The 9,724-nt window shown below is 44.4% G+C and overlaps 1 protein-coding gene across 1 annotated transcript in view; it reads left to right on the top strand.

Moving 5' to 3' along the window:
• The first annotated feature begins 6,188 nt into the window (after positions 1–6,188).
• The window catches only part of SERPINB1 (serpin family B member 1), a 39,531-nt gene continuing 35,995 nt past the window's right edge, over positions 6,189–9,724 (top strand). The window contains exon 1 of the mRNA XM_030210969.1: positions 6,189–6,315. The gene's annotated coding sequence lies outside the window, so the exon portion shown is untranslated. The remainder of the gene's footprint in view (positions 6,316–9,724) is intronic.

Raw genomic sequence — 9,724 nt, 5'->3', positions numbered from 1 at the left:
TGGGATGGGAGGGAAGGGCAGAGGAGAGAGAATTGATGGGATGGGAGGGAAGGGCAAGAGAGAGAGAATTGCTGGACATGGGATGGGAGGGAAGGGCAGGGGAGAGAGAATTGCTGGACATGAGAAGGGCAGGGGAGAGAGAATTGCTGGACATTGGATGGGCTGGGAGGGAAGGGCAAGGGAGAGAGAATTGCTGGACATGGGAAGGGCAGGGGAGAGAGAATTGCTGGACATGGGAGGGAAGGGCAGGGGAGAGAGAATTGCTGGACATGGGATGGGAGGGAAGGGCAAGGGAGAGAATTGATGGACATAGGATGGGATGGGAGGGAAGGGCAAGGGAGAGAGAATTGCTGGACATGGGATGGGAGAATTGCTGGACATGGGAGGGAAGGGCAGGGGAGAGAGAATTGCTGGACATGGGATGGGAGGGAAGGGCAGGGGAGAGAGAATTGCTGGACATTGATGGGAGGGCAGGGATGAGATAATTGCTGATCATGGAGGGGAGGGCAGGGAAGATAGAATTGCTGGACATGGAGGGGAGGAGAGAGAGGAGAAATGCTAGAAATGGATGGAGAGGAGAGAAGGAGATAGAGGAGAATTGCTGGACATGGATGGAGGAGTTGGCTAGGAGAGAGGAGAAATGCTGGCTTGGATGGAGGAGAGGGGAGAGAGAATTATTGCTTTATATGGATATAAAGGAGGGAAGAGAGATGAGAAATGCTGGACATGGATGGAGGGGAAGAGAGAGGAGAAGTGCTGGACATGAATGGAGGGGAGGAAAGAAAAAAGAAGATGCGCATGGATGGAGATGAGGGAAAGGGAAGAGGAGAAAAACTGCACATGGATGGAGAAAATAGGCAAAAGCTGGATCCATGTTATACCTCCTCCAGTCAATTCCATGGAGGAGGACCCAGCTTTTACTTATGGATGCAGGGCAACAAAAGAAGAAGAAAGGAGGAAAGTAAAGAAATAAATGGAAAGGAAGCCCTGGAAACGGAGTTAAGAGAACAGATAGAGAGCAGCAGAATCAGAGACTGGGACCAATATGGATAGAAAAACAAAGTCACCAGACAACAAAGGTAGAAAAAATCATTTTATTTTCATTTTAGTGTTTGGAATTTGTCTTATTTTGCACTGGTTATACTGGAACTGTAACAGCTTACAGAAATTATTTATAATGAAAAAAAATCACATTATTTTTTCTCCTATACTAGTATAATATTTTCAATGATGTCTGTTTATATGCGCCATGGCTGGTATAAGGGGTGTGGCTAATGTGGGTGTGGCTATAATAGGGGCGGTGCCATGTGTGGTGACCCCGCCCACAATGAGTACCGGCACCTTTTTTTCTACAAAAAAAGCACTGCTATCAACTAAATGTTGTTCCTCCTTATTGTAGTATATCAAGCTGGGTGACAATTTCCACTGATGTATGGTCCTAGTAATGAGCCCCGCCCCCATCCAACACAGCCAGAGGGGCAAAGAAGGAGAGGTTTGCTCCTGCCCATTCCCCAAGCCTAGAGTGCAAGTCCTAAACCCTCACAGGCCGATCATCACAAGGAAATGCTGGCGCTAGAGGCCATTAGCGTCAGACTAGCATCCACATTTGCCCAGTGATAACAGCCTGCAAGCATGTATAATCTGAATGCTAATTGCATGCAAATATATGCTAAACAGGGGAATTAATATTCCTCCCCAATGCTCAGCGGGTTTGCCAGGGCATTGAGGAGGAATGGAAAGACCCTGTCCAGCATGCATTTGCATGCTTCCAGATCTCCTACCCCCCCCCCCCCCCCACAAAATCCCCCCTCCCACCAATAAAAAAAACTTGGTGGTCCAATGGAACCCCCTACTAGCCCCCACCCACCCATCCACCTGGGGCTGGTCTGGTGGTCTAGTGCCTCCAGACCCCCATACCTTGAAACAAGAGAAGGGAGTAGCATTCCCTCCATCCTCCTGCAAGCGCCAAGTGAGGATTCACGACCATATAAGAGACATCCATCTGGCCATTTTGAGAAGTCCATATGCTTCGAAAATAAGCTCTCTAGTCAGTCAGGTTTTTCAGGATAATCAGAGAGCACAGTGAACTTCCCAGCTGTGCCTCTAGGAGTGAAGAACTGCCCTTTTCTAACATGAGTATCCAAATGTCATAAAAATGTCTTCTTCCATAATAATTTCATAGTCAGTGTCAAACATCCAGATGCACTGAGCATGAAGCCAAACAAGGAATAGTTTACAATGTGCTCAGTTAGCTGCTGGCAGAATTACAAGCTTCTATCACGGATCTGGATTCTTTCATCAGTCTTACATATCTTGAAGTGGACCTTGGCCTTTCAGCTCTCCCCTGCATAGCTTTTATCACATTCCCATATGTTTAAGTCAAATAAAAAGCATGCATGCTGAGACAGGACTGCCTATAATGTAGATTGTATGTTTTTCTTCAATAAAATACTTTACTTTGTTCGGATTTCTAGACTACTTGAACATTTTTGGTATAAGGTGGTCTAGAAATCCGAATAAACTAAAGCATTTTATTGAAGAAAAACATATAACCTACATTATTATGGATCACAGGATGACAGAGAACAACTTTGTCTCTCCAATAGATGTTAATTTTGAACCGTCGTGCACATAGACCTTGGACTATTAGCAACACTTAAATTCCTTATATAAGTACATAAGTACATCCACACTGGGACAGACCAAAGGTCCATCAAGCCCAGCATCCTGTTTCCAACAGTGGCCAATCCAGTTCACAAATACCTGGCAAAATCCCAAAAAAGTTCAATACATTTTATGCTGCTTATCTCAGAAATAAGCAGTGGAGTTTCCCAAGTCAATTTAATAATGGTCTATGGACTTTTCCTTTAGGAAGTTGTCCAGACCTTTTTTGAACCCTGATAAGCTAACCGCCTTCACCATACTCTCTGACAACGAATTCCAGATTTTAATTACATGTTGAGTGAAGAAAAATGTTCTCTGATTTGTTTTAAATGTACTGCATTGTAGCTTCATCGCATGCCCCCTAGTCCTAGTATTTTTGGAAAGAGTAAACAAATGATTCACATCTACCCATTCCACTCCACTTGTTATTTTATAGACCTCTATCATATCTCCCCTCAGTCGTCTTTTCTCCAAGCTGAAGAGCTCTAGACGCTTCAACCTTTCCTCATAGGGAAGTCATCCCCATCCCCTTTATCATTTTTGTCGCCCTTCTCTGTACCTTTTCATATTCGGTAAAACAAAATATGAAAGTGCTAAACCCCTACGAGAAAAACTACACTGGTTCCCACTTAAAGAACGCATCACGTTCAAAATATGCTCCCTAGTTCACAAAATCATTCACGGAGATGCACCAGCCTACATGGCAGATCTGATAGACATACCATCCAGGAATGCCAAAAGATCATCCCGCACATTCCTCAATCTGCACTTCCCTAACTGCAAAGGTCTAAAATACAAACTAATGCACACGTCAAACTTTACCTACTTGAGCACACAGTTATGGAACGCATTGCCGCGCAACTTAAAAACGATCCACGAACAAATGAGCTTCCGCAAACTACTGAAGACCCATCTCTTTAACAAGGCATACCACAAAGATCAACCAATGTGAATACACACAACTCCTCCACAGATATTCAGGACTGTCTTACAATATCTTCTTGTAATACTGCTATCATGTTTTATCATTATCATGTTGACCAAGAACCTCCTATAACACTAAATATGTATTTTCTAATATATTACCACTATTCATGATGTATTGTAAGACACATTGAGCCTGCAAAGAGGTGGGAAAATGTGGGATACAAATGCAATAAATAAATAAATAAATAAATATTTTTGTCGCCCTTCTCTGTACCTTTTCTAATTCCACTATATCTTTTTTGAGATGCGGCGACAAGACTTGAACACAATATTTGAGGTGTGGTCGTACCATGGACCAATACAAAGGCATTATAATGTCCTCACTTCTGTTTTCCATTCCTTTCCTAATAATACCTAACATTCTATTTGCTTTCTTAGCCGCCGCAGTGCACTGAGCAGAGGGTTTCAACGTATCATCAACAACGACGCCGAGATCCCTTTCTTGGTTGGTGACTCGTAATGTAGAACCCTGCATTACGTAGCTATATTTCGGGTTCCTCTTTCCCACATGCATCACTTTGCACTTGTTCACATTAAACGTCATCTGCCATTTAGACACCCAGTCTCCCAGTCTCATAAGGTCCTCTTGTAAGTTTTCACAATTCTCTTGTGATTTAACAACTTTGAATAACTTTGTTTCATCAGCAAATTTAATTATCTCACTAGTTACTCCCATCTCTAGATCATTTATAACTATGTTATAAAGCAGCGGTCCCAGCACAGACCCCTGAGGAACCCCACTATCTACCCTTCTCCATTGAGAATACTGACCATTTAACCCTACTCTCTGTTTTCTATCTTTTAACCAGTTTTTAATCCACTATAGGACACTACCTCCTAACCCATGACTCTCCAATTTCCTCTGGAGTCTTTCATGAGGTACTTTGTCAAATGCCTTTTGAAAATCCAGATACACAATATCAACCGGCTCACCTTTAGCCACATGCTTGTTCACCCCTTGAAAAAATTTAATAGATTGGTGAGGCAAGATTTCCCTTCACTAAATCCATGTTGGCTTTGTCTCATTAATCCATGCTTTTGAATGTGCTCTGTATTTTTGTTCTTTATAATAGTCTCTACCATTTTGACCAGCACCGACGTCAGGCTCACCGGTCTATAGTTTCCCGAATCCCCTCTGTAACTTTTTAAAAATATAGGCATTACATTGGCCACCCTCCAATCTTCTGGTACCACTAACAATAGTTCTGCAAGTTAATTTTTCAATTCTATCATTATTCTGAGATGAATACCATCCTGGTTCAGGAGATTTGCTACTCTTCAATTTGTCTAATTGCCCCATTATATCCTGTAAGTTTATAGAGATTTCATTCAGTTTCTCTGACTCGTCAGCTTTGAATACCATTTCTGGCACCAGTATCTCCCAAATCTTACTTGGTGAAGACCGAAGCAAAGAATTAATTTAATCTATCCGCTGTGGCTTTGTCTTCCCTGATTGCCCCTTTTACCCCTCGTAAAGCCGATTCTTTTGCTGGCTTCTTGCTGTTAATATACCTAAAAAAAATTTTACTATGTGTTTTTGCCTCCAACCCAATCTTTTTTCAAAGTCCCTCTTTCCCTTCCTTATGCTGTTTCTTACTATTTTCAGTCGGTTCCTCCTTCCATTTTCTGAAAGATTTTCTTGTAGCTCTCATAGCTTCCTTCACCTCACTTTTTAACCATGCTGGCTGTCGTTTGGTCTTCCTCCCTCCTTGTTTAATACACGGAATATATTTGGCCTGGGCTTCCAGCATGGTATTTTTGAACAGCATCCACGCCTGATGTAAATTTTTGACCCTCACAGCCGCTCATCTAAGTTTTATTTTCTTCTACCGTTTCAACATATTATCAGTGATGATACCTTTTCCTGGTCAGTGACTCTTAATGTGGAACCGTGCATCATGTAACTATGGTTTGGGTTCCCCTTTCCCAAATGGTTCACTTTGCACTTGTTCACATTAAACGTCATCTGCCATTTGGATGCCCAGTCTCGTAAGGTCCTCTTGCAATTTTTCACAATCCTCTTGTGATTTTACATGTTGAATAACTTTGTGTCATCATAAAATTTAATTACCTCACTAGCTATTCCCATCTCTAGATCATGTATAAATATATTAAAAAGCAGAAATCCCAGCAGAGACCTCTGGGGAACCCCACTATCTACCCTTCTCCACTGAGAATACTGACCATTTAACCCTACTCTGCTTTCTGTCTTTTAACCATCCTTAATCCAAGTAAGACACTACCTCCTATCCCATGACTTTCTAATTTTAGATTGAGTGAAGAAATATTTTCTCCAGTTTGTTTTAAAGTTACTCTAAGGGTAAGGGGTTTGTTCTGGCAAGTAAGAAGTGACTTTATCTGCTGTTGTTAACACTACTGAATTTCTGTTTCTTCAAGTAAAATGGGGACAAGATCTTTTCCTTTTGCTGAGATTCATGCAGGCATGTAGATGTCATAGATGTTATTCAGAAACCCAATGTATTGCATTTCTCGAATAGGTTGTAAACTGTAGCCCTGCCCTGCCTAACGCTTAGACAAACACACTCCGTTTCGTTTCTGCTTCTGCAACCAACGCCTCCTCCTTCCCTTCATTTAAGTCACTACAGCAGCAGGCGACTTCTCTAAAAGAAATAATTTGTACAGAATCAGCCCTAGGAGAATCAGGTAAGGTTCTTTGCGTTCTCTGAATGGAAACAGAGGGGTTATGTAGAAAAGCTTTTGGCCTTTGTGTGTGTGTATTGGGGGGGGGGGGGGGGTGGTATAGGGATACTCGTGTAAGCTGGAAGTTCTGTAAGACCAAAATGTAAGCTTTTTTTCCCGCTTGACTTTGTTTCTCTTTCTGTACTCTGATGGTGCACAGCTCCGGCAGGGAATGAGACCAGATCTCGTTCCTCTTTTGTTTGTGTTAAAAACTCCACAGATCAGTGACTGGATAATGTTCCAGTCATTTGTAGTTAATTCTATGTCAGCCTCGCCTCAGTTCTATAAGCAAACGGTGGAAAATGCAGGGTAGGGCAGGGCATGACCGGTGCAGCTGTTTAGCAGTCTCACAACATTTTGTAATTTCACATTTTGCATGGAACCTGCTGTTTGTATTCGAGTCCTGGTATCTCTTTTTAACATCCAAGACAGGGTTTCTGAAACTGGATATTTATTGCTATGTGTGGGAAAAGGGCAGCGAGCTACAATACTGGGACACCTGCACAGACTGGGCGGCTGCTCAGCAGGTCTTTTGTCCTTTGAACTTCTTCATCTGCAGTTCTTATATGATTCTAGGAGATTGTTTGCAGGCCACCAACTGTCTTTCAGAGGAAACCCACAAGACACTTCCGCTTTTAGTGGGCAGGGACTGCATAAAAGTCAGTCCTATCTTTATACACGTACCATACCCATGGCCGGTTAAGTGCTGAATATCGACTTAACTGGCTCGGTGTTAGGTGGTGTGGCAGTGGCATCAACCAGATATTCAGTGCTAAAGCCTGGTCATGGCCCGGTGTTGAATATGGGGGAATAACACCGGCGACAGTCAGCAAAACAGTCCCCACTGCCAGCTGAATATTCACCCCCCCCCCCCCCCCCCCCCCCCGTTCCTCAAATCAATAAATGATATAAAAAGCTAAATCTATCCCTGTGCATTGTGTGACAAGAGTGCTCCTGTACATTCCTGGTACATGCTTTGAAATGGTGTATGTTCCTTTAAGCCCCTGACAGCTGGTTAAACCTCATGTGTTTATGTAAGCTCAAGAGGCTCTGTCTAAGACTCAGTGTGATTTCTGCAGAAAGAAGCTTAGTAAACATCTTCCCTGCAAAGCGCCTGTAACATCAAAGTTTGCAGTTTCTAAACAGCTTCCTAGCCTGCAGGGTACAATTCAGGCATAGGCAAACTACGCTTGTGCCTAGGGCCCAGATGTTTAAGAGGCCTGCTCAGATGTGCCCGCAGGACCTGTCTGTGCTCTTCCCCCCCTGTGCATGGTTCTCCTGTTGGCATATGGGAATAGCGCTTCCTACCAACTGCTTCCTTCACTACCCAAGGCCAGATTAACACCATATTGGGCCCTCTGTCGTCAGTCATCCCTTCAAGATCTTTGTTCATGGCCTACACACACACGCCTAGCTGGGGACATGAAGGCAGTAATAAGTTGTAGGTGAACATGGAGACTAGGAAGGATATACTTTGAATGGAGTGACTTAATGATTAGAGCTGGCGAGCTGCCAAGTTATACCAGGAAGGAGATTTTACTAGGCCAGTCCTGGATTTCTGACAGCTGTATCATGCTGCATTATGGGACCTGAAGTTTCATGGAATATAAATAGCGCACACTGAATTGGAGTGTAAGTTCAACAATCAAACTGGCCAAAAGTCTCCCACCTAGAACTGGGTAACATGGCAGCTGCTTCAAACCAGGATAACTGGGCAAGACATTGAGGGGAATAATCGAACGGCGCCGGCGATGTATTTTGGTGACGCCGCAAACAGCTGGCCAGACCCGTATTTTCGAAAAAGATGGCCGGCCATCTTTTGTTTCAATCATACGGTTCCGGCCACCCAAATGCCTTGAATTTGGCCGGGGTTTGAGATGGCCGGCTTCGTTTTTTAGCGATAATGGAAAGTTATGTCGGCCATCTCAAACCCCGGCCAAATTCAAGGCATTTGGCCGTGGGAGGAGCCAGAATTTTTAGTGCACTGGCCCCCCTGACATGCCAGGACACCAACCGGGCTCCCTAGGGGGTCACTGCGGTGGACTTCAGAAACGCTCCCACGTGCATAGCTCCCTTACTTTGGGAGCTGAGCCCCCCAACCCCTCCCCCCCCCACACACACACAAAAAAACCCACTACCCACAAATGTACTGCACCCACTAAAACTGCTCCAGGGACCTGCATACAGCTTCTAGGACTTATTGCTGCTGTATAACTTTGGCACAGCAGTTCACACCTGAACACTAATCTCTCTGAAAAAGTCCTTTCTTGAAATAACTACTACTACTTAGCATTTCTATAGCGCTGCCAGGGTTACGCAGTGCTGTACAAGTTTAAACATGGGGAAGGACAGTCCCTGCTCAAGAGAGCTTACAATCTAAAGGTAAAAACTATGTAGTCAGTGTAGGTATCAGGAATGGGAAGGTGGTTAGGCACCAAAAGCAAGGGAGAAGAGATGGGCCTTGAGTAAGGACTTGAAAATGGGCAGCGAGGGCGCATGGCGTATGGGCTCATAACCACATTTACTCACAGTTAACTGCAGATCAGAGGTTGTGCCCCACTGGCAAAGAGTCCCCTGGTACTAAGATTAGCAGTAGGTCAGAGCTGGCACAGTGGTATACAATGCCCTCTTTCAGCAACATTCAAGGTAAGAACTATGTTCTCTGATGTGGGTAACACAGGAAAGGGATCTAAAACTGTCTTTAAAAAATGGCCACTACCGCATGGACTACAACAGGAAACAAAACGGGGCACACTCTGACCCAGTAAGCAGGGGGAAAAGCAGAGCTTACCAACTACCAATACCTATACCCACCACAATGCATTGCTGATGTTGTAGGAGTGGATTGTTACAATGTGACTCTGCAGTGCAAATAACAGAAAAGGTGCCACACTCACCCCAGAGCCACATCACAAGCAGGCAAAGGCTGTTAAAGGCTGTCGGAGGACAGAACACATTCTGCTGTCATGGAGGTGGATACGGCATTTGAGGCTGGCATAGAGGCTGGCAAAAAAGTATTTGTAACCTGTTTTTTATGCTGGGAGGGGGTTGGTGACCACTGGGGGAGTACGGGGAGGTCATCCCCGATTTCTTCCGGTGGTCATGTGGTCAGTTCGGCCACCTTTTTGAAGCTTGGACCTGAAAAAAAGGGACCAAGTAAAAGCGGCCAAATGCTCTTCATCGCCGGGTTTTTTTTCCCATTATGGGCTAAAGCCGGCCATTTCGTAACCCCGCCCATGTCCCGGCTTCGCGTCACTGCCAACACGTCCCCTTGAACTTTCGCCGGCTCTGCGACGGGAAAGCGGCGATGGTGTCAAAATAGCGGCTTTTGATTATACCGATTTGGCCGCTTTTGCGAGATCGCCGGCCGTCT

The sequence above is a fragment of the Microcaecilia unicolor genome, chromosome 1, assembly GCF_901765095.1.
Source record: "Microcaecilia unicolor chromosome 1, aMicUni1.1, whole genome shotgun sequence".
NCBI classification, from domain to species: Eukaryota; Metazoa; Chordata; class Amphibia; order Gymnophiona; family Siphonopidae; genus Microcaecilia; species Microcaecilia unicolor.
The sequence above is the reverse complement of the archived record's forward strand: the minus strand, read 5'-3'. Positions and strand labels throughout refer to the sequence as shown.